The sequence below is a fragment of the Ambystoma mexicanum genome, chromosome 10 (assembly GCF_040938575.1).
Source record: "Ambystoma mexicanum isolate Mex_15411 chromosome 10, UKY_AmexF1_1, whole genome shotgun sequence".
Classification (NCBI taxonomy): domain Eukaryota; kingdom Metazoa; phylum Chordata; class Amphibia; order Caudata; family Ambystomatidae; genus Ambystoma; species Ambystoma mexicanum.
The window spans coordinates 248,412,597-248,437,253 of NC_090932.1; the positions used below are offsets into that span (position 1 = coordinate 248,412,597).

A 24,657-nucleotide genomic window follows, 5' to 3' on the forward strand; every position below is an offset into this window, starting at 1 on the left:
GCCGGGAATATTCAAGTAAGTAAATCCAAACTTAACTCCTCCCCGACCGCGCACATAATCTCACTACCGCACGTGTCCATGGAAAAAACGTGCGCTAGCGATTCCCGAACCCTGCCTGTCGCTGCTACCCTCTTGAATGCCTCTTATTTTGACTCAGACTGCAACCTCTCCCCCGATAGACTAACAAACTCAAAAGAAATAGGAACTGCACCTATAAGCTCTGGTTACAGGGAGAATGAGGGTGGGCTCCTCGATAATAAGGAAGGAAGGGAAGGGAATGGCGTCCCGCCTGGTTCCAAGTACACGAGTACGGAGTATTCCCCAGGGAGTGGTGCACTTGCGATGGTCGCGCCGACAGAGGCAAGCAAATTAGTCATTCCTGAGGGGGACCAGCCCTCTTGTATACGGTCTGCTGATTTGGCTGTGCCCCTGTGCCTACCAGTAGCTGCAATGCCATCTAGTTTGCCAGCTGCCGACACGCGGGAATCAGTAAACCGCAAAACACAAAGGCTAACCTCTGAAGTCACCGGTGCTTGGCTTGAAAGCACCGTTGAACCTGCTCTTCCGTCTTCTCGTGCGAGAAGTCCCCCTCAGCTACATCAGCCAAAGACTCCCCATTTCCTCCAACTGTACCCGTCTTCTCGCCTCCTTGCGAAATACTAGCGAAAGAGGATGAAGGAGACTGTGCCACCGAAGTCTCGATAAGCAACACGTCAGTAAATCTGACAGAAGGAGATTAACGAGGCTCAAGGGATGCTAAAGACACCCATGCTCCTACCAACTTTACTGAACCTGAAGATCCAAACATACCTCATGATGAAAAGCGCAATTCCTTGGCTATAGTCAACAAACTACTAATGGACTTAACAGAAATGAACAGTTCCATAAATGCCAAATATGCATCTAATGACACTTGGTTTAACAGCGAACCTACTACCATTGAGTCCTGCCTAGAGGTACAAGCTCACAAAGAACCCACTGGCAACAAACTATCTAGTATCTCATGGCCGAGGGGCCTTAGAAAAAGAAGACGAGTTGACTCCAGCGAATCTCCTTCGATACCATGTTCTCAAAACTGGAAGCAGCAGCGTGGAACTTCTATGATTCAAACTTCACCAGTGTCCTCTATGTGTCACAAGAAAGTTAACACAAGATTTTCCATATCTTCAAGCGACGATGAGAGGCCTGATCATTCATCTCTGGACGAGTCAATGTATGTCTCACCTATTAGACAACAGCAAACTAAAGAAAAATCTCGCAATCACAGAAAATCAGCCACTCAAATATTGAGAGAAGTTAAGCTGCAGAACATCGTGAAAGAGGCTTTAAACTATCTTAGACCGTTCATTTTGTCGTCACTGACTATAGCTATAGCCCCAATGCTCAAGCTTTATGAGCAAATCAACGACAACTTAAAAGATTTAACCACACTTGTAGCACTTTCAAACTCCAAACTTGCAGCCGCAGAATTGTCTCATAATGGAGGAAACATCAAAGTGCTTGAATACATCCAAAGATTTGAAGTTTTAACAAAGGATCTAGCAGATCAAAAACGCACTAACATCGATGAGAAATGCTTACTGTCTGAAATAACAATAGAAGCGTTAAGCTTATTGAAGCAAACACAAATACCCAAGAGATCAGACCATGAGTCCTATCCAGCCCCACGGCCCGTTGAGTCTAATATACAAATCGCGGTTGACTCATCAATTGTTCAGAATGGCATTGTCTTTCAAACCGATGATTCTGGAAAGTCATCAAAATCAACTCTCCCGCCCTCGACAATGAACGGTCAAGAGGTGGTAATTGCATATAAGCACCTGACAAAGCAGACTAATATGATTACTCTTCAACAGGCTCCTCAAAGCGATGGAAAGTCTGCTAGTGAAACCATTAGCCCTCCGGCCGTGGTTCAGCCAGGAGTGCCATTGGAAATACCGGTGACTGTTCCAGATGCCGACATTGGCAATCGTCTGCCCGATGTAAACATCGCAACACCTCCCATTGACCAGCCAGAAACTTTAACGAAAATTTCTCCAACCGCTTCAACTGTTCCTATTGGAAATCGTCTGTCTGATGCAAATAATTCATTACCATCCACTTCAGTTAATGCAGAGGGAATCATTAGCAACCCAGAACAAAAAGAAAGCTTTTGCCCTGATAAAAGAGACAAAACATACGAAATATTCCAGAAATTACAAACCACTGATGCAAACAAATAGCAAGAAAAAAAACCAAAGAACCAAAAATGCAAACGAAAATGTAACAACACGGGCTCAAGGAAATTTCTAAGGAACTTAAAATCAGTCAATGTATTTGTCAACACAGAGAAAGCAAATGAATTACCTAAAAAGACCAACACATTAGTCAAGCAAAATGACACTGCTGCACCTGAACCCGCAATTGTGCTTGATGAAAGTGCCGAAATTGATGAGCAAGAGCTCTTGAACTTATCAGTCCATGAAGATGGGACAAGTGCTGAAATGGACGATGAAGAGCCTGCACTTATGCATGCACTGATGCATCGGCAAAATCAGATAGGCAAATCGCCCCGATCGAAGCAGCCCCCGCATCTGGCGGACGAGTCTGCATACTAATGCGCCCGCCTCCTGAAGATATTCCTCTGGCACCCGTTGAAAAATACAACAAATTCGAAACTATGGCTGAAAAAAGAAGACGCTTGGGTGTCCGAAACGAAGCCTTAAAAGTTGCAAATGAAAACAGTTTAGATGGCTGGAATCAGCACAATAAAATGCAGACAGAATCATTAACGAAAACAAAAATCAACAAGGCTGATACAGCCAGTCTGAGTCATCTTACCTCGAGTGATGCCAAAATACTTGCAACAACAAACCAAGAAAGCAAAAACCGAGGAAGACCGGCACAGAACTTCTTCGCAAATAAAGACAAATTGGGAAAACCTGCGAAATATAAGTTAATCTTGGAAATAATTTTGGACACAAAAGATGGCCTAACTCTGAATCGAAATAATGTCCTTAGACTTCTACATCATGTCCCAGGACTACGGTCAATAGAGCCCAATGACATTCAAACAGTGGATTTCCTCAATGATCACCAGAATGATAAAGTCCGACTACATATAAACTCCAGGCTAGTCTGCGATTTACTCTTAAATGCAGTCCCTTTCTTGTTGTCCTTGGGTTTCGATATCCATGAGGAAACTGCAAATAAAGACGCTGTACTTTTATCCTACAAAGTTGGAGGAAATAAGGGATAACAATTCACCTCTAACACACAAGGTCATCTTTGGAAGTGCTCTCAGCTCAAATCACTCTAATAGTGAATCCAACGTGACAGCTAGCAAAAAATTGGAAAATAGCATTGAACAACATAGCCCTCCCCAAGAAAAAGTCAACATGGAGGAAATGATTAAAATCACGATTTTGGGCACCTCTACAGCTGAAAGTGAGGAAAACCTCAATTTACAAAACTTGGACGGCAACAACATTCCGAACAACTGGAATTGGCTTGCGGGTGTCCTGGGAGGGCAAACTAGCTAATGCCATCAGGGGCGTTCTAGCCCACAAATGAATGTCCTATCATGGAACACTGGAGGATTTACCCATTTGTTTAATGAATCTAAAAATGTCCACTGAATCAAACTGTGATATGCCTTCAGGAAACATGGTTGACTCTATGCCCAATGTCTGATGACTATGATATAGTCATGAATCCAGCCATAGCGAGAAAAAAGGGTCGTCCATCTGCTGGCCTAATAACGATGGTGGAAAAGAATTCGGGATGGAAAGTAAAAAGCGCCACTAATCACACACCATACATTCAACATACAATTGTTGAAGCAACATCTATGGGCTACGGAAACAAAATCCAGCTTAACATACTCAATCTATACTGGCACCATAAAGAAGCTGGCACATATAAATTCATGAACACAGTATTGGACCTAATTGATGCCATCAACAGTGAGCAACAGGTCCCTAACATAATTTGCTGTGGTGATTTGAATTTGTCGTGCATAAGGGATGTGAAAGATTCTGCTACATCGACTACAACACAAAAATTGGCAGCGAAATGGTGCCTGGCTATGCAAGAAAGAAACATAACAATGGCTAATGGTAACATGTGCGGAGATATTCCTGCACAAATGACCTGGAAAAACAAAAACTCAACATCTATCATAGACTATTTTTTCATCTCAGAAAACTTAAGTCAACCAGCGGTGGCATTGACAATATCAGAAGACTTAAACAGTGACCATAGTAAGCTAATACTTACTTTGCTCTCGCCGACTATAGTGAAAGCAAACAGTTGGAGGAATCAAGTTGAAGTTGAGCCTAATAGAACTCGCCTGAAAATAAGGCCATGTGAGGTAAAGTTGGTCACTGAATCATATCATAACCTCATAATTAACTCAACAGATTCCAGCCTTGAATACACCGCCGTTCTAAAACAGTTTATGACTGTTCAAAATTGATCAAAAAGACCGGACTTCATGCCTAAACACTGTTATAATCACGAAATCGCAATAAGAAAGAGGCAACTACGTAAAGAACTAAGACAACATGTACAACTTGAAGCCGAACAGCGACAGCACGCAAAAAAAGTATGAAAGCAACAATATAGAAATTGGCTAATTTCGCACAAATCCACTCAATATCAACAGGACAGCGAAGCCATGCTAGCGTTGCTAAGCAACAAGAACTCAGCTGACTTTTGGAAACTAATAAACAACATGAACTGTCAACAAAGTGCAATCCAAACAAATATGGTGCATCAAGCTGAATGGCTCACACATTTTGATTCGGTCTATAGAAAAAGAAGTACAACTATTGAACCCAATCTACCGCAGCTCACTGAATGGGATCTAAAGTTCGACAAGGAGAGCATAGCTCAGAGTATCCAACGAGCATCATCCTCAAGAGCCCCCGGTCCCGATGGATTAACCAACTTTTTAATAAAACAAAATCCAGAAGATTGGTCTGAATTCCTTATGCTATTGTTCACAAGGATTGCGGAGGAAGCCAGCATACCATCTAGCTGGAAATCGGCAATTGTAATTCCCATTTTCAAGAAGGGAAATAGAGCAGATCCTAAGAACTATAGGCCCATAGCATTATTAGATGTCCTCGGCAAAATATTCGCTATCCAGTTACAAAAACAACTAATGGAATGGATTGAATCAACAAAACACCTGGACGTCCGACAAACTGGTTTTGTCCATGGCGTTGGTTGTGGCCTTGATCTGCTAATATTGAATATATTGAAAATGAATGCTATAAGAACAAACAAGAAAATCTATCTCGCATTTGTGGATTTATCCCTAGCGTTTGATAGCATCGACAGGGAATTATTATGGAAAAAAATGGCGAACTGGAATTGTCCTCTCAGTCTACCTCTGGCTATCAAAGCACTACACACTGATACAGTAATAAGGGTGAGGCTGAATTAACAGGGTCTTCTCTCTGACCCAATAAAAACCTGTAGAGGAGTCAAACAGGGCTGCCCACTTGCATCTATAATATTTAATTTGTCCATCTCAGACCTGGGGGATGCATACATGAATATAAGTGCCTTCGCCCCAAAAATTAACGGAAATGAAGTAAACTGGCTCTTGTATGCGGATGATCTAGTCCTATTAGATTTAACACTGTGAGGTGGGTCCCGTCAGGCGAGGGGAAATGGGAGAACGTGGAGTACTGGCAGTGGACCACGAAGCTGCCCAGCCCTTACCTTGGTTCGCCGTGGCGGCCGTCGCGGGTGCTGTCCGGGGCTCGGGACTGGAGACGCCGAGGACGCGGGAGCCGCGGCCGGCCGCGGTTCGGAGACGCGCGCACCCTGGCGTGTTCCTCTCGCCGCCGGAGCAGGCAAGAAGAGAAAGACGGCTTGCCAGACGGAGCGGGCCGCTCTGCGGGGGCAGTTCGCTCGGCGGGAGCGGGCGAGCGGGGACACCCATGCAGGGGGAAGGAGGGGCCTCGGTGCACACATGGGAAGGTGGACGGGACTCCCCTGGTAGGCGGGAGAATCAGGAAAAACAACCCCAGACGGCAGCCTTTAAAGGAGGCGGGATGTGGCAGGAACAACCAATAGAAAGCCAGATAGACGGGGAAGGACCCTATTGGTGGGGAAACCAGTCACTCACAACATATAAAAGACCGGGAGCTGATCAACGTGTTGTTGTTTCCTTTTCTAGTCATACGGAGAGGGCGAAGAGCGAAGGAACGACTGGTGGGCCTATCCGGACACCCAAGAGGCTTAGGAAGGAAGGTTATGTGCCTGGGAAGCGGCCAGAGAAGTGAAGTAACTCTCAGCAACAGAAAAACAATTGACTATAATTTCATTTGGTTAGGTTTCAAGAATAAAGCACTATTTCAGCAACTAACCACTTGGTCCGACTCTTGATTCTTACATTGGCGACGAAGGTGGGATATAGCGACAACGCAATGGAGACCCTAATTAAGGCGCTGACGGACGGCCAACAACAGTTGCAGCAATTACTACAGCTACAAACACAGCAAGCGGCGGCTGACCGCCAGGCATTCCAGCAAGCCATCCAGTTGCAGGGCGCCTTGCAAACTACGGCGCAAGACAAACAACACGAGAACATTACTAGGCTTACGGACGCAGTAGCCAGCTCCAGGAACCAGTCCATGGTGCCGTCCACCCTGCTTCAGAAGTATAAGGAAGGGGAAGATCCGGCCTTTTTCTTCACCAGTTTTGAAAGAATAGCGAGAAATGCGCAATGGCCACCTGAGCGTTGGGGACAATATGTGGCTCCCCTGTTATCCGGAGTGATGCAGGGAGCATATCAGGCGGTGAACCCCAATGGTAACACTCCATATGGTGAAATCAAGGCAGCCGTACTGGACCGTTTAGGCCTGGATGAGGAGGCCTACCGTATCCAGTTAAGGGACACAAAGCTAAGGAATGGGGAAAGCCCCCGGCAGTTATATTACCGCATCAAAGATCTGACGGAGAAGTGGATGCAGGCACCTACCCAAGCTAACCAACCGCTCCTGGACAAAATAATACTGGAACAGTTCATAGAAGCCTTGCCAGGCCCAATGCAAAAATGGGTTCGGCAACACCACAGGCCTACATTGGCAGAGGCCATGGACATCGCGTCGGCTTATCAAAAGGCCGGGTATAGCCGTTTCCCCTTAACCGGTGCCATAGGAAGGATGACCTTATCCAGCCTAGAACACCCAGTACAAAAGGGACCAAGAGGGACCCCCACCCGATGGAGGCAACCAGAGGACGCCACAAAAAAACATGAAGAAAGGAAACTGGGATATGAGGAGAAGCAGTCTCCTATGGCCCAGGGGTTTCGACAGCCCCAATGCTTTGAGTGCAGTGAATGGGGCCACATTGCCCGGTTTTGCCCCAGAAGGAAGACGACAGAGCCCATGGAAATTGGCTATATGAAACCCCATCCAGAAGAACGCAGCCCTGGACCCTATGTTGTGGATATAAGGGTGGATGGTCGACCAACGCGGGCACATAACCACCCCTGTGGGGGGCACATGGCCTCCCTAAAAACCCAGCAAAACATCTTGAGACGGTTCTATTGGCCAGGCATATATGGGGAAGTAGCTCGGTTCTGCAAGGCGTGCCCCACTTGCCAGTTAACCAGTGGGGTTTTACCAGCAAAGGCCCCATTACAGAAAATGCCCCTCATTAACGTACCCTTCCAGCGAATAGGCATGGACATCGTGGGACCAATAGAACCTGCATCCCGAGCGTACAGGTATCTACTAGTCATCGTTGACTATGCTACGCGATATCCTGAGGCGTTCCCCTTGAAGGGAACCTCAGCCCGACAGTTATGTGACCAACTCATACCCTTCTTCGCGAGGATGGGGCTACCCTCGAAAGTCATTACCGACCAAGGGACCAATTTCATGTCCACCCTACTTCGACAAGTATGCGAGAGACTACAGATTCATCAGCTACGTACCTCAGTGTATCATCCCCAGACAGACGGGTTAGTCGAAAGGTATAACAAAACAATCAAGAAGATGATACGAAGAGTAACAGGACCCGATGGGAAAAACTGGGAACGAGTATTACCCTTGATCTTAATGGTATTACGAGATACACCGCAATCATCTACAGGCTTCTCTCCCTTTGAGCTCCTTTTCGGAAGACAACCCCGAACCATATTGGATCTCGTAAAAGAGGAATGGGAGACTTCAGAGGAAATGTCTTTAACAGAGTACACCGAAGAGCTAAAAGAACATCTGACAATACTCCGTTCAATGGCCGAGACGAATCTAGGACAAGCCCAATTAACTCAGGAGGAAACATACAACAAGGGAAGTCGGATGAGAACATTCAAGGTAGGGGACCAAGTATTGATCCTCCTACCTACCAGTACGAACAAACTCCTGGCCAGATGGAGAGGTCCTTATGAAGTTAAGGAGGTCCTTAGTCCGGTGACATATCGAATCCACCAACCCGACCGGACCAAACCAGACCAGGTATATCATGTGAATCTACTAAAGGCATGGACCGCACCCATATTAGCGGCAATGATGGAGATCGGTGACGATGTTTCAGAACAAAATGTGAACCGCCAACAGGGCAAGCTGGAAGACGTTCAATGGGGAAAAATACTAACACCTTCCATGAAATCAGAACTTTTAGCCAGCCTGTCACCCTATGCAGCGGCCTTCTCGACCTTACCCGGAAGAACCAATCTAATCGAACATGAGATCAGAAGCGATCCTGGACAGACTGTCCGGCTAAGACCCTATCGGATTCCAGAAGCAAGAAGGCTAATCATGAAAAACGAGGTGGAAGACATGCTCCGCATGGATATAATCGAATCGTCCACCAGCTCATGGTCCTCCCCGATAGTACTGGTACCAAAGCCGGACGGTACAATTAGGTTTTGTATGGATTATCGACAGTTGAATACCATTTCCAGATACGAAGCCTATCCAATGCCAAGAATGGACGAATTGTTAGAGAGCCTAGGATCCGCAAACTTCCTGAGTACGCTGGACCTAACCAAAGGATATTGGAAAATCCCCTTCAAAATCACAGACCAGGAGAAAACCGCCTTTGCAACCCCCCAAGGTCTATATCAATTTAAAGTTCTACCTTTTGGCCTACACGGGGCTCCGGCCACCTTCCAAAGATTGATGGATGTCGTACTACGCCCCCATGAGAAGTATGCTGCAGCTTACTTAGATGACATTGTCGTGTACAGCACGACCTGGGAGGACCATCTATACCACTTGGAACAGGTGGTGGCTGAGTTAGCTAGGGCAGGCTTACACATCAATCCGAAGAAGACGGTGATGGGTGCGCACGAAACTAAGTATCTTGGACACCTGGTTGGTAGAGGCATGTTACGACCTCAAACATCAAAAACCAAAGCCATTCATGAGATTCCGACACCCACTACAAAAAAACAAATCCGAGCCTTCTTAGGCTTCATCGGTTATTACCGAAGGTTTATCCCTGATTTCTCCATGGTGGCTGCCCCGTTAACCGACGCTTTGAGAAATAAAGGATCTCCTGATCTGTCCAAGAATGTCGCGGCTTTGGAAGCCATCGAGGTCCTGAAACAAAGGATTACCTCGAATCCGGTACTCCGGTGCCCCGACTTCCATGACCATTTTTTTCTGCAGACAGACGCTTCGAACCATGGTCTTGGTGCGGTTCTTTCACAGGAACATGATGGTGAACTTCAACCGGTCTGTTTCGTGAGCAGGAAACTCGTTCCTCACGAGGAGGCCTATTCAACTGTGGAAAAAGAGTGTTTGGCCATCAAATGGGCAGTGGAATCTCTCAAGTATTATCTCTTGGGCCGCTCCTTTACGTTATATACTGACCACGCACCCCTACAATGGCTCGCCAAACATAAGGATACCAACCAGCGTGTTCTTCGCTGGTTCCTGTCACTGCAGCCATTCGATTTCCTTACCATTCACAAACCTGCTGGATTCCAACTGGTGGCCGACTATCTGTCCAGGAATGCTCCCTTGCCCGATCGGCCAGGGTTTGTGATGGGGAGATTTGAGGTGGGTCCTGTCAGGCGAGGGGAAATGGGAGAACGTGGAGTACTGGCAGTGGACCACGAAGCTGCCCAGCCCTTACCTTGGTTCGCTGTGGCGGCCGTCGCGGGTGCTGTCCGGGGCTTGGGACTGGAGACACCGAGGACGCGGGAGCCGCGGCCGGCCGCGGTGCGGAGACGCGCGCACCCCGGCGTGTTCCTCTCGCCGCCGGAGCAGGCAAGAAGAGAAAGACGGCTTGCCAGACGGAGCGGGCCGCTCTGCGGGGGCAGTTCGCTCGGCGGGAGCGGGCGAGCGGGGACACCCATGCAGGGGGAAGGAGGGGCCTCGGTGCACACATGGGAAGGTGGACGGGACTCCCCTGGTAGTCGGGAGAATCAGGAAAAACAACCCCAGACGGCAGCCTTTAAAGGAGGCGGGATGTGGCAGGAACAACCAATAGAAAGCCAGATAGACGGGGAAGGACCCTATTGGTGGGGAAACCAGTCACTCACAACATATAAAAGACCGGGAGCTGATCAACGTGTTGTTGTTTCCTTTTCTAGTCATACGGAGAGGGCGAAGAGCGAAGGAACGACTGGTGGGCCTATCCGGACACCCAAGAGGCTTAGGAAGGAAGGTTATGTGACTGGGAAGCGGCCAGAGAAGTGAAGTAACTCTCAGCAACAGAAAAACAATTGACTATAATTTCATTTGGTTAGGTTTCAAGAATAAAGCACTATTTCAGCAACTAACCACTTGGTCCGACTCTTGATTCTTACAAACACCCATAGGACTAAAACGGAAACTGTTCATACTCGAGCAATATGTTGCTCAAAACGGTCTGACCGTGTATTCCAAAAAATCAGAAATCTTGACCCTGCAAAATCTTCAAAAAAATAAAAAGAGCGTCGGAATGAAAACGTTTGAATGGAGAATTGGGAAAGAGTCAATAAAAGGCGTCGACCAGACACTGTACCTTGGCATGTGTATTAGCTCGAGCATAAACGACTTTCCTTGGGTCGCGAAAGCAAAAGATAAATGCAAACAACTAACAGCCCAAGCCTGCATACTTAACAGGAAATTTGGCAAACACTCGCTAAAACCTGTTATGGATTTCTATAAAATGAAATTCATTCCGGCGATAACACACGGAGCAAACTGTGCCCTGGGATGTCCAGACACCTTATGGTCATCATTAGAACATCATTTCTGGTCCAAAGTTTTGCGTCTTCCAATGGGTGTACCAACTGCATTCATAAGGTATGAGCTAATTCTCTTGTCCATCAATGCAATAATAACGTGGACTACGCTAAATGGGTAGAGAAAGATAACCATTGAACCAACCGCTCCACAATATCACATCTTAACTAATGCACACACAGGCACCACAGATAGCGTTGTGTTTCAATGGACAAGACGTTGTGAAAACATCTTAAGTGACTTAAGCACAAATAGAGAGTTACTCCATGTGAATCCCACCAAAGTAAAATCGTTATTATGGCATCAGGATTGGATTGACACATGTGACACACGAGGGACTCACAGAATCATGAGAACATGTCCAAGTGAAGCAAGAAAAATAAACGATCCACAAGCTTACCTGCTCAAATTCCCAGACCCTGCTCGTAGACTCCTTTATATGAAATATCGCTTGAATCAATTTCCAACAAGAGAGACGTTAGCGATTCGGCAAAAGGATGGAGCTCCAACGGTGATCTGTCGCCTATGTGGAGAAGAAAATGAAACATTAAAACACCTCACACTACACTGCACGCAACTGCGACAGGAACGTACTACTCACTGGGGAAAGTTCATTGTGGCAAGATCAACAATGTCCGTTGAGGACTGGTGGGCTGTGATGCATCAAGACGTCGAGCGCAGTTTAACAATTGAATTGACTTTCCTTTTAGAAAAAATGGTTCTAAAGCTGGAAAAATATGAAAACGATATTGAAGTCGTCAAGAATTCTGCTTAAACTTTGGAAAGGCAACGTTATCTAAACTGCAAAGTTTCCATGCATCGTGTTGTGGTCCTTCCTTATGCTTTCTATACATGCTGCTTGATTCCCATTTTCCTTTCCTTTTCTTGAAGCTCCATTTGTGGATCTCTCCTCCTCAAGAATGATTTATTTTGTGAACTCTGTGATTTTTCATAACTTTTGTACATAATTTTTTTAAAGGTTTGTAACAAACCATTAAAAATAATTTAAAAAAAATAATTGCTGCCATCCGTCTTGTCTCTGGAAGATGCTGGGGTTCGAGCACGCCCTCCTTGCCCTCACGAGCAGTGCAGCCACAGAACCATCATGGTAGGGCCAATGTGGACACCACAGATGAGGATGAGCGGAATGAGTTGGAGCATGGGATGGGAGGTGCATCACCATGCTTCAGCCGTGGCCCTCCACACAGCTCACCACCTATGCCGGTGCCCAATGTGTCTGCCATGAGAGCACACCTGTGTGCAATTGAGGAACAGCAGGCTTCCATCAAGGATCTGGTGGGCCAGTAGCTACAGGAGATGCGGGCCATGCCTGAGTGCATGCAGTGTTGCAGCCGCAGTGTGTCCCAGTCACTCAGCCATGCCACTGGCCCCATGACTTCAATGGGACAGAGGGCGCAGGAGCACACAGAGGCTACCTCTGCCTCTATGACCAATACATGCAGCTTAACCTGCAGTTCATGTGGGCCCAGGTGTCAGAGGCCTCCACCTCTTTGACACCCACAGGGGGCTCTCTACCTGGTACTCCAAGACACTGCTCACAGCACCTCATCACTGGCAAAGACCTGTTGAAGACCCCCATGCCCATGAGCCACAGAAAGTGACAATTGGACACTGCCAGGGTGTTTTGATGGTGGGTGCTTGGAGAGGGTGTTTTGAGCATAGGTGCTTGGAGAGGGTGTTTTGAGCATGGGTGTTTGGGGATGGTGTTTTGAGGGTGAGTTTTTGGGGAGGGGGATGTTGTTCTGGTGAAGGTTGTTCCACGTACCACGTTGCTACATAAAAATATTTTTCATTGAAGCAATGACAGGACATTCCTTATTGTGTACAAGTGTTTAATGTGAGAGAAAATTAATTACAAAGGTGCAAGGGTAGTGCAACGTGATGGCAGCATTTTCAAAAAAAGTTTTCAATCAGTTCCTGGTGAGCCAGGCACCCCTTCCTGGCCTCTACCCTCTCAGTGTGTACATGCATGGCACCCGCAGAAACAGCGTTATTCTCCTCAAGGGTTGACATGTACATATCCGGGGGCAGGGGAATGTTCTGCTGAATACAGATGTTGTGCAACATTGCACATGCAAGCACAATCTGTCCCACCTTGTTGGGCCTATACATGAGCACACCCGCTGACCAGTGTAAACATCTAAAGCAAGCCTTCCACAGCCCAAAGTTGTACTCAACATACACCCTAGTCCAGACATGTGACCGGTTGTATGCCACATCCTGTGGCGTCTGGGGAATCCTCAGAGGAGTCATTAGCCACGGAAGCTGCAGGTATCCAGACTCACCTGAAAGGGGGAGGGACATCAGTGTAAATCATGATGATCTGTGGATGTGCTGCCTATAACAGCAGCATCTTCCTAGACAGTCTGTGCATACATGCCCCATGTCCAGTTCAAAATACAATTCATGGAGAACTTTGTCCTGCGCTGCCTCTTACTGACTCGCAGCATCCCGCTCCTGCGGATTGGACATTTGCAATATCCACAATATTAAAACGGGAAACAAACAAGATGGAAAAATGCAGACACTCAATCGATTCTCTTGGATGAGTCGTTCCCATGAAGGTGCAACAAACTCTGTGAAGATGAAATTCTGCCATTACACAATGATGCTTAGAAGGAATTATGTAAGAATTCATCTTGTGAGGTAGCACCAACAAATACAAATGAAGGCCCTTTTATTATCCAAGACGAGTACAAAAGCCCAATAAACGGGAACTGGAACCTTGGATCGCCAAATATCTAACCCTTGGATACCTTGGGTGTCTCTTCCATCACAGCATTACACCTAGTACTACAATCTATAGTAAGATTGTATGATAACATTAAGGAGGCGGTCCAATTGAATTATTCCTTACTATCTTCAATTTTGACGAAATTGAACATTAAATATCAGCACGACTCTAGGAAAGGTAGTACTTGTTGTATGTCTTTCGACAATAACAACTTAGAAGTACTTGATGCTTCCAGGGGTTGTTTCCCATCACCCTTTAAAGAGGAGTGACATAAACGTCCTTGGAAACTCAGAAGAGGCTCAGTATTAATCCAAATATTTTAAAATCATTGGAAGGTTCTTGTCACAACAATGTAGAGGGAGAGAACAATCATCCCTCAATAATAATATATTGAACTTCACAAGTCAATGTCAGAGACAAAGAAATCATAAACAATGGGGGAAAAAAACAAAGAAGCAAATAAAGGTTAACCCAAATACAAATTGTTCTTCCAGAACATTTCTATGAGTCCCAGCTCTTCCGGAGGAGGTTGTTTACTTAAATACTTAAGTCATCAAGATAAGTGGGCTAGAGAAATCTAGAAAGAAGGTGTCCCACAAACCAAAAGTGGTGTAAAAAAAAGACCATTTTTCAAAAAATGGTTACAAAGCTCTTAGCTCCCCTGAGTCTTGTCTGGGTGATTTTGGAATCGCCTCTGAATCAGATTGATCTTGAGGAAGAACATGAGGTTACTTTCACAACCTCGAATGGGGAAGTCTTACTTAGAACTAGAAGTAGCTTCAGGTTTGTCAACCATCATAGACCACAGTGAAGCTACCTCAAAGTACCTGGCATCAACAAACTGTCCTGATACAGAAGCAGTCATCATAAAGTGAGATTGAATTTACAGATTGGGTTTGAGTGTATTCTTAAAGACAAGGGGCCTCATTACGAGTATGGAGGCAGCCATGCCCTTAATAGGGGCATGGCTGCCTCCATTCCAGGTTCCAGGTCTGGGTCCGCGAAAGGGGACTCCCGGGCCATTCTGACCTTGGAGGGCCTGGTAAATCAATTCCGCAGGACCCAGACCCGGTACTTCCCCATTCCCATTTCAGCCCCCGTAGGGCTGAATGGAAATGGGGAGGGTGCTAACAACGGGCCCGTTTGCCTTTGTTAGCACCCTCTACTGCTAGCGGGTCCCGCTGCAGACGTCTGGTCAGACCAGTCGTTCTTAGCGGGTCCCGCTGCAGACCTCGGAATAGGGCGGCCCGGATTGAACGGGGCCGGACCTGAACGGGCCAGCCCAAGGACTTTATGCCTCTCTTAATCGCTCACAGCTCCATGTTTTTCCCATATCCCATCACTGTGTCTGATCTACTCTGCCAACATTGAATGGGTTGAATTTCTTTAGGAGGCTGGAGATAATATGGTCTATTTTTATTCACATTTCATCCTCCATATTGCATGGGAACAAATAGATAGTCTTAGACCTATATAATGCCCAGTGTGTTGTGTCCCACCAGACACTTTCATCTGAATTGGTACAAAGCAGGTGTACATACTCTGAATTCCCTCGTTGCCTTGGCTATTAAACAAGATTTTGGAATAAACAAATCCAGATCCGTGTCAGGAGCAATTCACCTGGCTATGCAGGAAAAAGAACACGATAACTCAGCAATTATCAATAAGGATAAGAAGGGTTCCACAAAACATTTCCTTTAGTTGAAAGCCTTTAAGTGTCCTGTCTGAGTCTTTTTGTGGTTCAATTAATATTTTAAACCTTAAATGTTTCTGATTTCACTTTTCAGATTACGATATTATTCTGTTACAAGAGACAATGTTGATGTGTCCACTGTTTATTGAACGCTATTAAGGGTACTTGAAGCAAGCATGGAAGGGTAAAATGGGTCGTCCTAGTGGAGACCTGGTCACAAAAGTGGACATGAATTTAGGCTTGGCAGGATTCATTATAGGCACGTTGTTTAATGCTCTTTTTTCGCTATGAAGTTGTCATCTGCATATAAGGTGCTAAAATCGAAAGCATTGATAGTTAAAATATATTGGAACCATGTGAGAACTAATGTTAATGCCCTACTAAATGAGTTAGGAAGCATTGCTACCAATCGGTTGGATGAAGGTCATCAATACAACATAGTGGTGACAGGAGATTTTAATTGTACTTGTTTGCAAAATGTTTTTGGTGATGAGATAGTACAGTACAAGTCGAATAGCATTAGAAGATGTCTTCTCTGTGTAGAGTTTATGGGGGCCTGGAGCAACTAATACCTCTTCAGGGATCCGCCTCCTCATAATTTATGTAATTGACAAGAGGGTTGCATGCCTCATTGATTGACTCTGGGGCTCATTACAAGTTTGGTGGCATCCCGTCGGTAAATCCGATAGGATACCACCAAACTGTATTGCTGCTACCGCCACTTGTGCCAGTGGTAATCCCCATTAATTTTGAGTCCATATTACTCTATGGGGAATTTTGCTGAAATCACCACGCCAGAAATTCCGGCGCCAGTAATTCCAGCAAAATCATCCAGAAAGATTGCAGATTTACCCCCAGCTATGAGCTAGAGTTGAATCCTCCAAATTTCTGGGAAAACTTACCACACTGGCCAATTTTGATCAAAGACATTGTCAGAAAATTATTCCCCACTAATCTTAACCAAAATGGTAAAATCACTCATGATACTTTATCATTTAAGATAAACCTCCTCTTTATCAGATTACAGACAGACATTTTGGGAGGATTTGTTACACCTTGCAGTGGAGGTAAGAGCCAATGAAAATATGTCAATTATTTTTTTTTGTGTTATTTACTAAATAGTTGGGAGCCTAGGGAAGGACACTGGTCAGGTCACTTGACAGAATCCAGAACACCTTGATTTATATCTGCCTGGATGAAATTGCATGCCATAGAGAAGCATCCTAAAAACAAGACATTTCCTCTCTGACCTGTGTGCATTTAGACTTTCAGAAGGAAACAGCACAATGTTCAATGTCTGCTTTTCTGTCTGCAGATGAATGATAGGAGCATTATGCATGCATAATTATTTTCCTACCAGGTTATGCCCCTATCAGTAACATGATGGAAAACCTAGTTTCCATTGGGAAGTATCCTTTGTAACTAACAAATGATGCTTTAACTGGAGTCATGGATGCATTACACAAAAGTATTTTTCAAAGTCCCTGCATTGTGTGCATTTATCATCAAGATGCATATGTGTGGTGTGCTCATTCATCATATTAATACGTAAGAGAAGGTTTTCTACAGATTAAATATATTGTTTGAAGCCAGACATCTTTGCTACACATCTCTGTTTTATTGCTAATGTGTTCTATTCATTTTCAAGTTTAGCCATGTTTTGGTTGCCTGTCACATACATTTTACACTCTTGGGTAGGCAACTGATATTTACTCTTACCATTTAATTAACACTCTAATTATAAAAAAAGGGTGTAAAATACTTGCACGTCCGCCATTTATGAGGCACGAATGAATATGGAATGCCTAGTTTAAACATCCACAAACCTTAACTTGGAATCAATGTGGTAAATAGTACTATAATTGGTTAGCAGCAGAAAGGCTGCCCTTGCTCTCACTTGAGTGATTGCCATTACACCAATCAAAGCATCTTTCAATCTTTAAGACTACAACTCTAACATTAAAAAACGGACACTCTAGCCAGTTGTAAAAACAGAAAAAATGAAATGGTTTCATTTGTAATTGAAATAGAAACTAAGCAAGACATGTCCCTGTAGAGGTAATCCAGATATGTATTTATTCGATGTAGTGGTTCATGCAGACTTCCTTCAATTTTTAAGCACTGTAATTATTATTTCCCAGTCAAAAATATACCAACTTCTGAAGCATGTAAAACTGATTGTACAACAAACTTTTGACCATGAAGTTATGTGCATGCAAAGGCAGCTCAGAGTGTTGGGGCAAATCTGTGCCATTGGTGAGAGGGTGCTACTTCACTCTGTACTTTATTTGTTAATTGTGAGAGAAACCTGATTTTTTTGTTATTTTTTTTTTACTTTATTTGTTTTGGTTTATGAAACCTTTACAAAATACATACAAAACATTACACTTTCATTCAATTTTCAAATCATTTTTCAGATTTTCAATAGATTACATTTTTTTCAATGTCTAAATCAAAATACAAAGAAATTTAAAAGCAGAAAGAAAAATGATGTTCTATTACAAAACCTTAAAAAAGGCCACAAATGTTTCTCAAGAAGGTTGCAACTCTAATATTTAAATTACCTTTGCTGTTGTGCAGTATTTTGTACCAAATAAATTCTCTATCAACCTCCGCTGTGTTATGTACATATTGGCCAAAAGTATAGAAATCTTTTATCCCTGAGAGCTGGACACACCAGTAAAATATGCTGCAGAGACTCAACCGTACCTTCTATGTTACAGTATCTACACCATAACCCCGAACCCTGTACATTCTGTCTGATGGAGTTAATTTGGTTAGTGGGTAGTACATTAAACCTAAAACTCATATAATCATTTCTGGTTCTTTTATTCGGATACTTGGCTAGATAGCTTTCCATTTGCGGGAGCCATTTATTGAGAGCACAAACTTGATTATATAATTTTGTATTTAGAATCCCATTTTTTGTATGCATCCAATCAAAGCCCAAAACGCTTTCTTTAACCCTCCATGGTTTGTTCTTTAGGGAAGCAACAGACATGCCGAGGTATTTAAGCCCTTTTAAAGCTTCCTCATTCAGAACCTCGATGAAGGTTTTCTTTTATATCCCTTCCCGCATGTGAATATAATGAATTATCCTCTGCTAGTTTGCTTTTCCTCCAAAGCATCATTCTTTCCAGGTCACCAGAGAATGAAGAGAATTAAGCCCAAGTTCATATTTAATTAAATTGAAAGGAATGCATTTGGGTAACCAGAACAATACAGCTCTCCAGATATAGCTCTCTATAAAGGACCAGTTACCCACACATTTTTCAGGTTCTAATTCTGCTCCATATATTAAACGGGGTACAACTTTTCTTGTGTAAAATTCTCTCAATGAAGACATTGTAAATTGTCCAAATTTAGCATCTAAAGCCCTCATCTGGGAAATGGCAATATCTGCCTTAAGTTTCAATTGAGTACTGATCAAAGTTCTCGGGTTGGTGCCTGATATTACAAAACCCAAATATTTCAGATGTGATTGCGCTTTTATTCTAGCCGTGCCAGACGACCAGGATAATACATTTAATTTCTTGTTTTTCCTACCTAGACGGAGAATCACCGTTTTAGCTGAGTTAATCCTTAATGCGATAGAGGAAATAAAACCTTCGAAGGCCTTAAGCATTCTTTGTAGGCCCACCTTTGTGCTATCCATGAGGAGAAAATCGTCAGTATAGGCTAACCATGCAAGACGAGTATTCAAAAGTCTAGGTGATACCAGGCCCTTATTCAACAGCGCTAGGTTTGCTCCACTCACGTACAGGTTAAAAATTGTGGGCGCCAATCTACACCCTTGGCGAAGACCATTATGAATAGTAAGCTCGTCTGATAGCATCCCCTCAGAATCTAGTCTCACCTTTACACCTATCTGTGAGTAGATAGCCCTAAGTATGTCCAATAGAATTACAGGCATGTTCAAAGCTCCCAGTCTCTGCCACAAAATGGTCCAATCTACCAAAATCGAAAGCAGAGCTTAAATCCATTGATGCAACAAAAACTGACGCTGCTCCCCTCTTCATAGCTTCTGCTCTCAAACAATTCAGAATCACCCCCCCCCCACATTCTGTACCCATATTTTTTTCTAAAGCCAAATTGCCTCGTATCCAAGATTTGTTTTTCTGCCATCCATTTTTCTATATCTCTTAGGACCAATGATGAAAACAATTTTGACTCAGGATCCGCAATGGCTATTGGCCTGTAACTCGTAGGACATAGGCGAGATCCCTTTTTAAAAATAGGGATTAAAATTGACACCCTCCAGGATAATGGAATAATTTTCATTTCTAATATATTAGTGAACAGCGTAGTAAGTATTTTAGAAAATATTTCCGGATCGCATTTAAAGATTTTATTGGATAAATTGTTAGGTCCCGGTGCAGCAGAATTTTTGGATTTGATTATTAAGTTTTTATGTCCCACTTATTAAAAATCAACACCCATTTCGGTTCCTGTTTTCCCATAGCATATGTCTCTACATTTTTGGTATGGTACGGATTTGAAAAGTGGCCCAGCCACTGTGATTCGTTAATGGCATTCAGAAGAGACACCTTTTGGGGTTTATTCCAGTTGTTAATCAAATTCCAGAAATTCGTTGAGTTGACACCCTGTAAAGTTTCCAGCATACTTTCACCATCTTTTTGATTTCTAATAATTCGGCGTTGTATAGTCCAATTTTTGTACCATTGCTTAATTTTCCTGAGCTTGTCCAGTGTCTCTATAATGGTATACCCTGCTTTCCTTACTTGTCTAATTTCTTTTCGCATTAGGCGTTTTTTGTCCCTTACTTCCAAGTCGAAATTTTGGGAGTACCACTTGGCACCAGGCTTAGATGTAACTTTCGGATCACCTAGTTTAACCAAGGACCTACCAATATAATCTGTAAATTTAAGGGCCGAATATGTCTCCACCCTCTGGTATTCTGAAAAGGTATCATGGTCTTCAATCATAGTAGTAATGAAACAAGTTGTTTTTTTACCAGACCATTTGATTCTATTCCCCGGACAGTTGACATTCAGGCTATATTTGTAGTTTGTTTTTGTTTCATTAGGGACCATGATATCTAATTCCAGGACCAGCATACAGTGGTCACTCAAATTGGTTTCAATGATATCAAATTTGCGAGTGCAATTGAACATACCCTCAGAACAAATAATATAGTCTATTATGTAGTTATGTCCTCTAGCCTTCCAGGTGGGCAAGTGATTGGCCAATATTTCCAGGCCCCACACCTCAGAGAAGTGGGTCCAAATTCTTCCCCTACACTTCAAGTTAACACCTGCATGATCATACTCATCCAAGTTGCAAATAAAAGTATCCCCAAATAAGGAGTCTACATTAATGTCGGCATTCAGATCTCCTGCAATCACAATATGACCTTTTTTGTTCTCTGCAATCCAATTCTCCAAATGGGATCCCAAACTACACAATTCCAACCAGAGTTGACGGTCTGAGTGTTCAGCCGGGTTCCAATATATATTTACCAGCAAGAAAGGGGTTTCCCTACCATTAAACAACAGTGTTAGGCCCATCACTAAGAAATGGAAAGAGAAAGCCCATTCAACCGTGATTGTGGGGTTCAAGTCATTCTTAACAGCAATTATGAGGCCCCCTTTCGGTCGCCCCCTAATGCCCTCTTGAGCACAAAGTGAGCAGACTGTATAGCCCTCCCAGCATAAAGGAACCTTCGACCAGGTTTCTTGAATATATAATATCTCATGTTGGGCAAGTTCCTTCATTAGTGCCGAATCATGTAGCAAATTAAAAGAACCCCTAGAATTCCAACTTACAGGTTTAAGAGTCCGTTTGCTAATCACTAGAGAGGCTTCCCTAGTTTCTTGAGAGTGTCAATAGACTCTCGCAACGTCAGGGCTAGCCATCTCCAGTCCTATTTTTCCCCCGTACCCGAGGCTTCATCGTTCATCCCACCTATCCCATTAAGTAGTTATAGTTTTTACCTGCAGGAAGTAGTCATTTTGGTTGCACATGCACATATTCAAAAATATCATAACCTCTATGATGGAATTGTTCTGCCTCTTTCATCATGAGGTTTCTAGCAAAGGGTGACAGTATCACTAGATGGACATAGTCTAGGCGCTGCCTATGTATGTAATCTACAAGATAAATATCTGCTGATTCAATGAGGCCCAAAATAGGAATCTGCCCAATCATGACAATACAAATGGTCTATTTAGCAGGCCATTAGTCGGGTCCTCGAATAGAGTTGCAGGACTAATCCCGGTAGATCAAATCGTACCGGGTCTTTCAGGTCAAATGTCTGATGGACCTGTAGCTGTTCCTTCAATTTTACTAGATTGGTCTCATTCACCTTTTCATTCACACCCAAATCCGCACAATAATCTTCATATGTTCCCTCCTCGTAGCTTCCTTGCCTCGGCTCGGCAAACATTTTAGCAGCTTGCTGAGGATGTTTATCTCTAAGCACCCTAATAATTTATTTATAGAGGGCGTTGTCATTCATATCTTCCTTAGATTTCCCTTTATTATTATTCTGATTATACTCAGTGTCATCTGCCCTTGAATTACCATTATTGCCATTTGTGGTGATTTCAAAGCAGTCCTCATTGGACTGATCCCCCCTTATAATTTGCCCCTTGATTTCATCTGGGCCGGTCTTGGACAGCCTATCCATTTGACATGTTTTATGTCTGGTACTTTCAATAAATTTGTTATTAGCCATACAATCAGCGTGGTTCCCCACTGGGTCTAAGGTTTTCCCTAACTCACAAATTCTACTGTTCCCAGACGGAGGATAATTATAGGCCTTAGGGTTTACCCCTGACACCAATTTCCAATCCGTACTGCGCAAATCGCTATTAATTGTGATACCTACATGGTTTCTCTCCGAGCCCCTTTGTCCTGTGGTTACTGAGCGTTATCCAACCTGTCAGCAATCTTTGTTGTTATTTGGTTAAACTCCTTGATCTTAGAAGGTCCGGCCAACTCTACCCGTGAGTCCGGGTAAGGGGCCGCATTGAAGATATCATAAAGATCTTCATTGTGCTTTTTGTTCTTCATAACTTCACAGAGTTGTAGATCACCTTCCGTATATACACTCTGTGTAGATTGATCAATACCCCTGTTGACCCTCCGGGGCTCTACCTCTTTGTTGATTTTAATGTGTTGATGTTTTTTTTCCAGGGGAGGGAACTCATCGTCCTCTCCCTCATGGATAGAGTCTCTCAGAAATTTTTTGGAGGATTTAGCTAGCCCTCCATTTTTATTGTTATTATTTCTTTTCCTTTGTTTTGCCATTTTCTTTTCCTGTCTTTTTGACAGTTTGGCTTCTGCCATACCAGTCTCTATGTGTGTTGGGATTGTTTTTCTCCCAAGAACATCTTGATCATTTTCATTCTGATAATTTCTGGTATCTACCCCAGTCGGCTCTCTACCCAAGTCCTGGGAGGCATCTACAGTTATTATCTCACCACTAGGAAATTGATGAGATGCGTTTGGGGTCACTATTACCTGACCCATATTTCTAGACTCTAGATGCCCCCCCATATTCTCCTTTAGTGTTTTACCCAATTTGTCTGGTAATAATGTTAGTTCTGTCACCAAATTAACTACAGCTTCAGTTTGCTTACGCAGTTCAGAGAGAATCAAACGGTTAAATATTGTCATCATTACAGTAAATTCAGAATTTGAAGTGTCCAAGCTCATAGCTACAGGTTTATCCCTTCCGAAAGATGTGTTATTTGAAAAATCAAGTAAGGCATTATACTTAACTTTACTCGGAGTACCCTTATCGTTTCCAGATGAATTCAGCCCCTGATTTAGATCTAAATTGGGGGCCTTCAGATCAAACACTGTCTTACATTGTGAATCATCCTCCCCAAACAGTAATTGGGAGGGGTCAATAAAGTCCTCACTTTGTTTATCCAACAAGAGACATTCCTCTACACCCAGAGTTACTTCAGCCTCTATGGCAGAGTCCTTATTGCCCTCTGACTGTTTATCAAGTAGGGAACATTCTTGCACATTGGAGGAGTTCAACCTCATCATCATTAGCCTCAGGGAGCGGTAAAGCTGCAGCACGAGCAAGACTAGCTCTTCTTGTGCTAACTGCTATAAAGAAGTCTGCCCTCGCATCTTTGCAAAAAAGCTGCGTTTTGGTTTTCCCCATTGTAATACGGGGACTTTGTCTGCCCGTACAACACACACAATAGTTGAAAAATCAGTACAACAGACAAGGTTAATGTATTACCAGTTTTCCCACTTGCAGCGCAGTTGCAACTCGTATGACATCTAGATATACCCAATTTCAATACGGTATTCAACCTGTATCAAACACAGTGTGCGTCCAAAAGCTGTTTACAGTGCCGTTGCAGCTAGTATGACATCTAGATTTACCCAATTTCAATACGGTATTCAACCTGTATCAAACACAGTGTGAGTCCAAAAGCTGTTTACTCAATTTCAATACAGTTGCAATCAATACGTCGTCCGAGGAGCCAACATTGACCATGACCCCGGTTTCAGAACAATTTCAAGCAAGTACGGCACAAAGTACAGCACACGAGGTGCAATAGCAATTTTTTAAAAATGTTTTTTTCCTGTTTCAATGTGATTTCCAACAGGTACAACACACCAAGATATCTGATATATCAGTTATATATAGAAAGAAAAGAAAAAACAGAAAACACCATCTACCTCTTACCCCTGCCGCAAGCCAAACAGCCCAACAGCCGGACTTCAGGCACTTCCGGCAAGCACCAGTGCTATTATAGAAGTGGCTGGGGGCTTATGGGCGGGTCGCAAGGCGGGAGGCGGGACCAGTGGTACGAGACTGCGGGAAGAAGAAAATAGTGTAAATAACGTTGTGTCACTGCGAGACCCGCGGTACACCCGCGGTCAGATAAACAGAAAGCAGCGAGTTGCAGTTATAAATTGGTTCTATGGAAAGCTGTGGATGTTAGCTACAAGCAGATGTTTAAAGTTCGTTTCTAGCATGAAATTTGAAGACGTTATGGACATTTTTGTGGTGGTCGTTTTTCTGAGATAGGTGC

The 24,657-nt window shown here is 43.8% G+C and overlaps 1 long non-coding RNA gene across 2 annotated transcripts in view; it reads right to left on the reverse strand.

Annotated features, from left to right (window-relative positions):
* Positions 1-24,432, reverse strand: part of LOC138493158 (uncharacterized) — a 129,905-nt gene extending 105,473 nt beyond the window's left edge. The window contains exons 1-2 of one of the 2 annotated variants that reach the window (XR_011276284.1): positions 24,309-24,432; positions 11,584-11,706 (exon numbers count right to left, since the gene is read on the reverse strand). This is a non-coding gene — a long non-coding RNA (uncharacterized lncRNA). Of the gene's footprint in view, positions 1-11,583; positions 11,707-24,301 lie in introns of both variants that reach the window. The other variant, XR_011276283.1, reaches the window with a different exon arrangement.
* Positions 24,433-24,657: the final 225 nt, after the last annotated feature.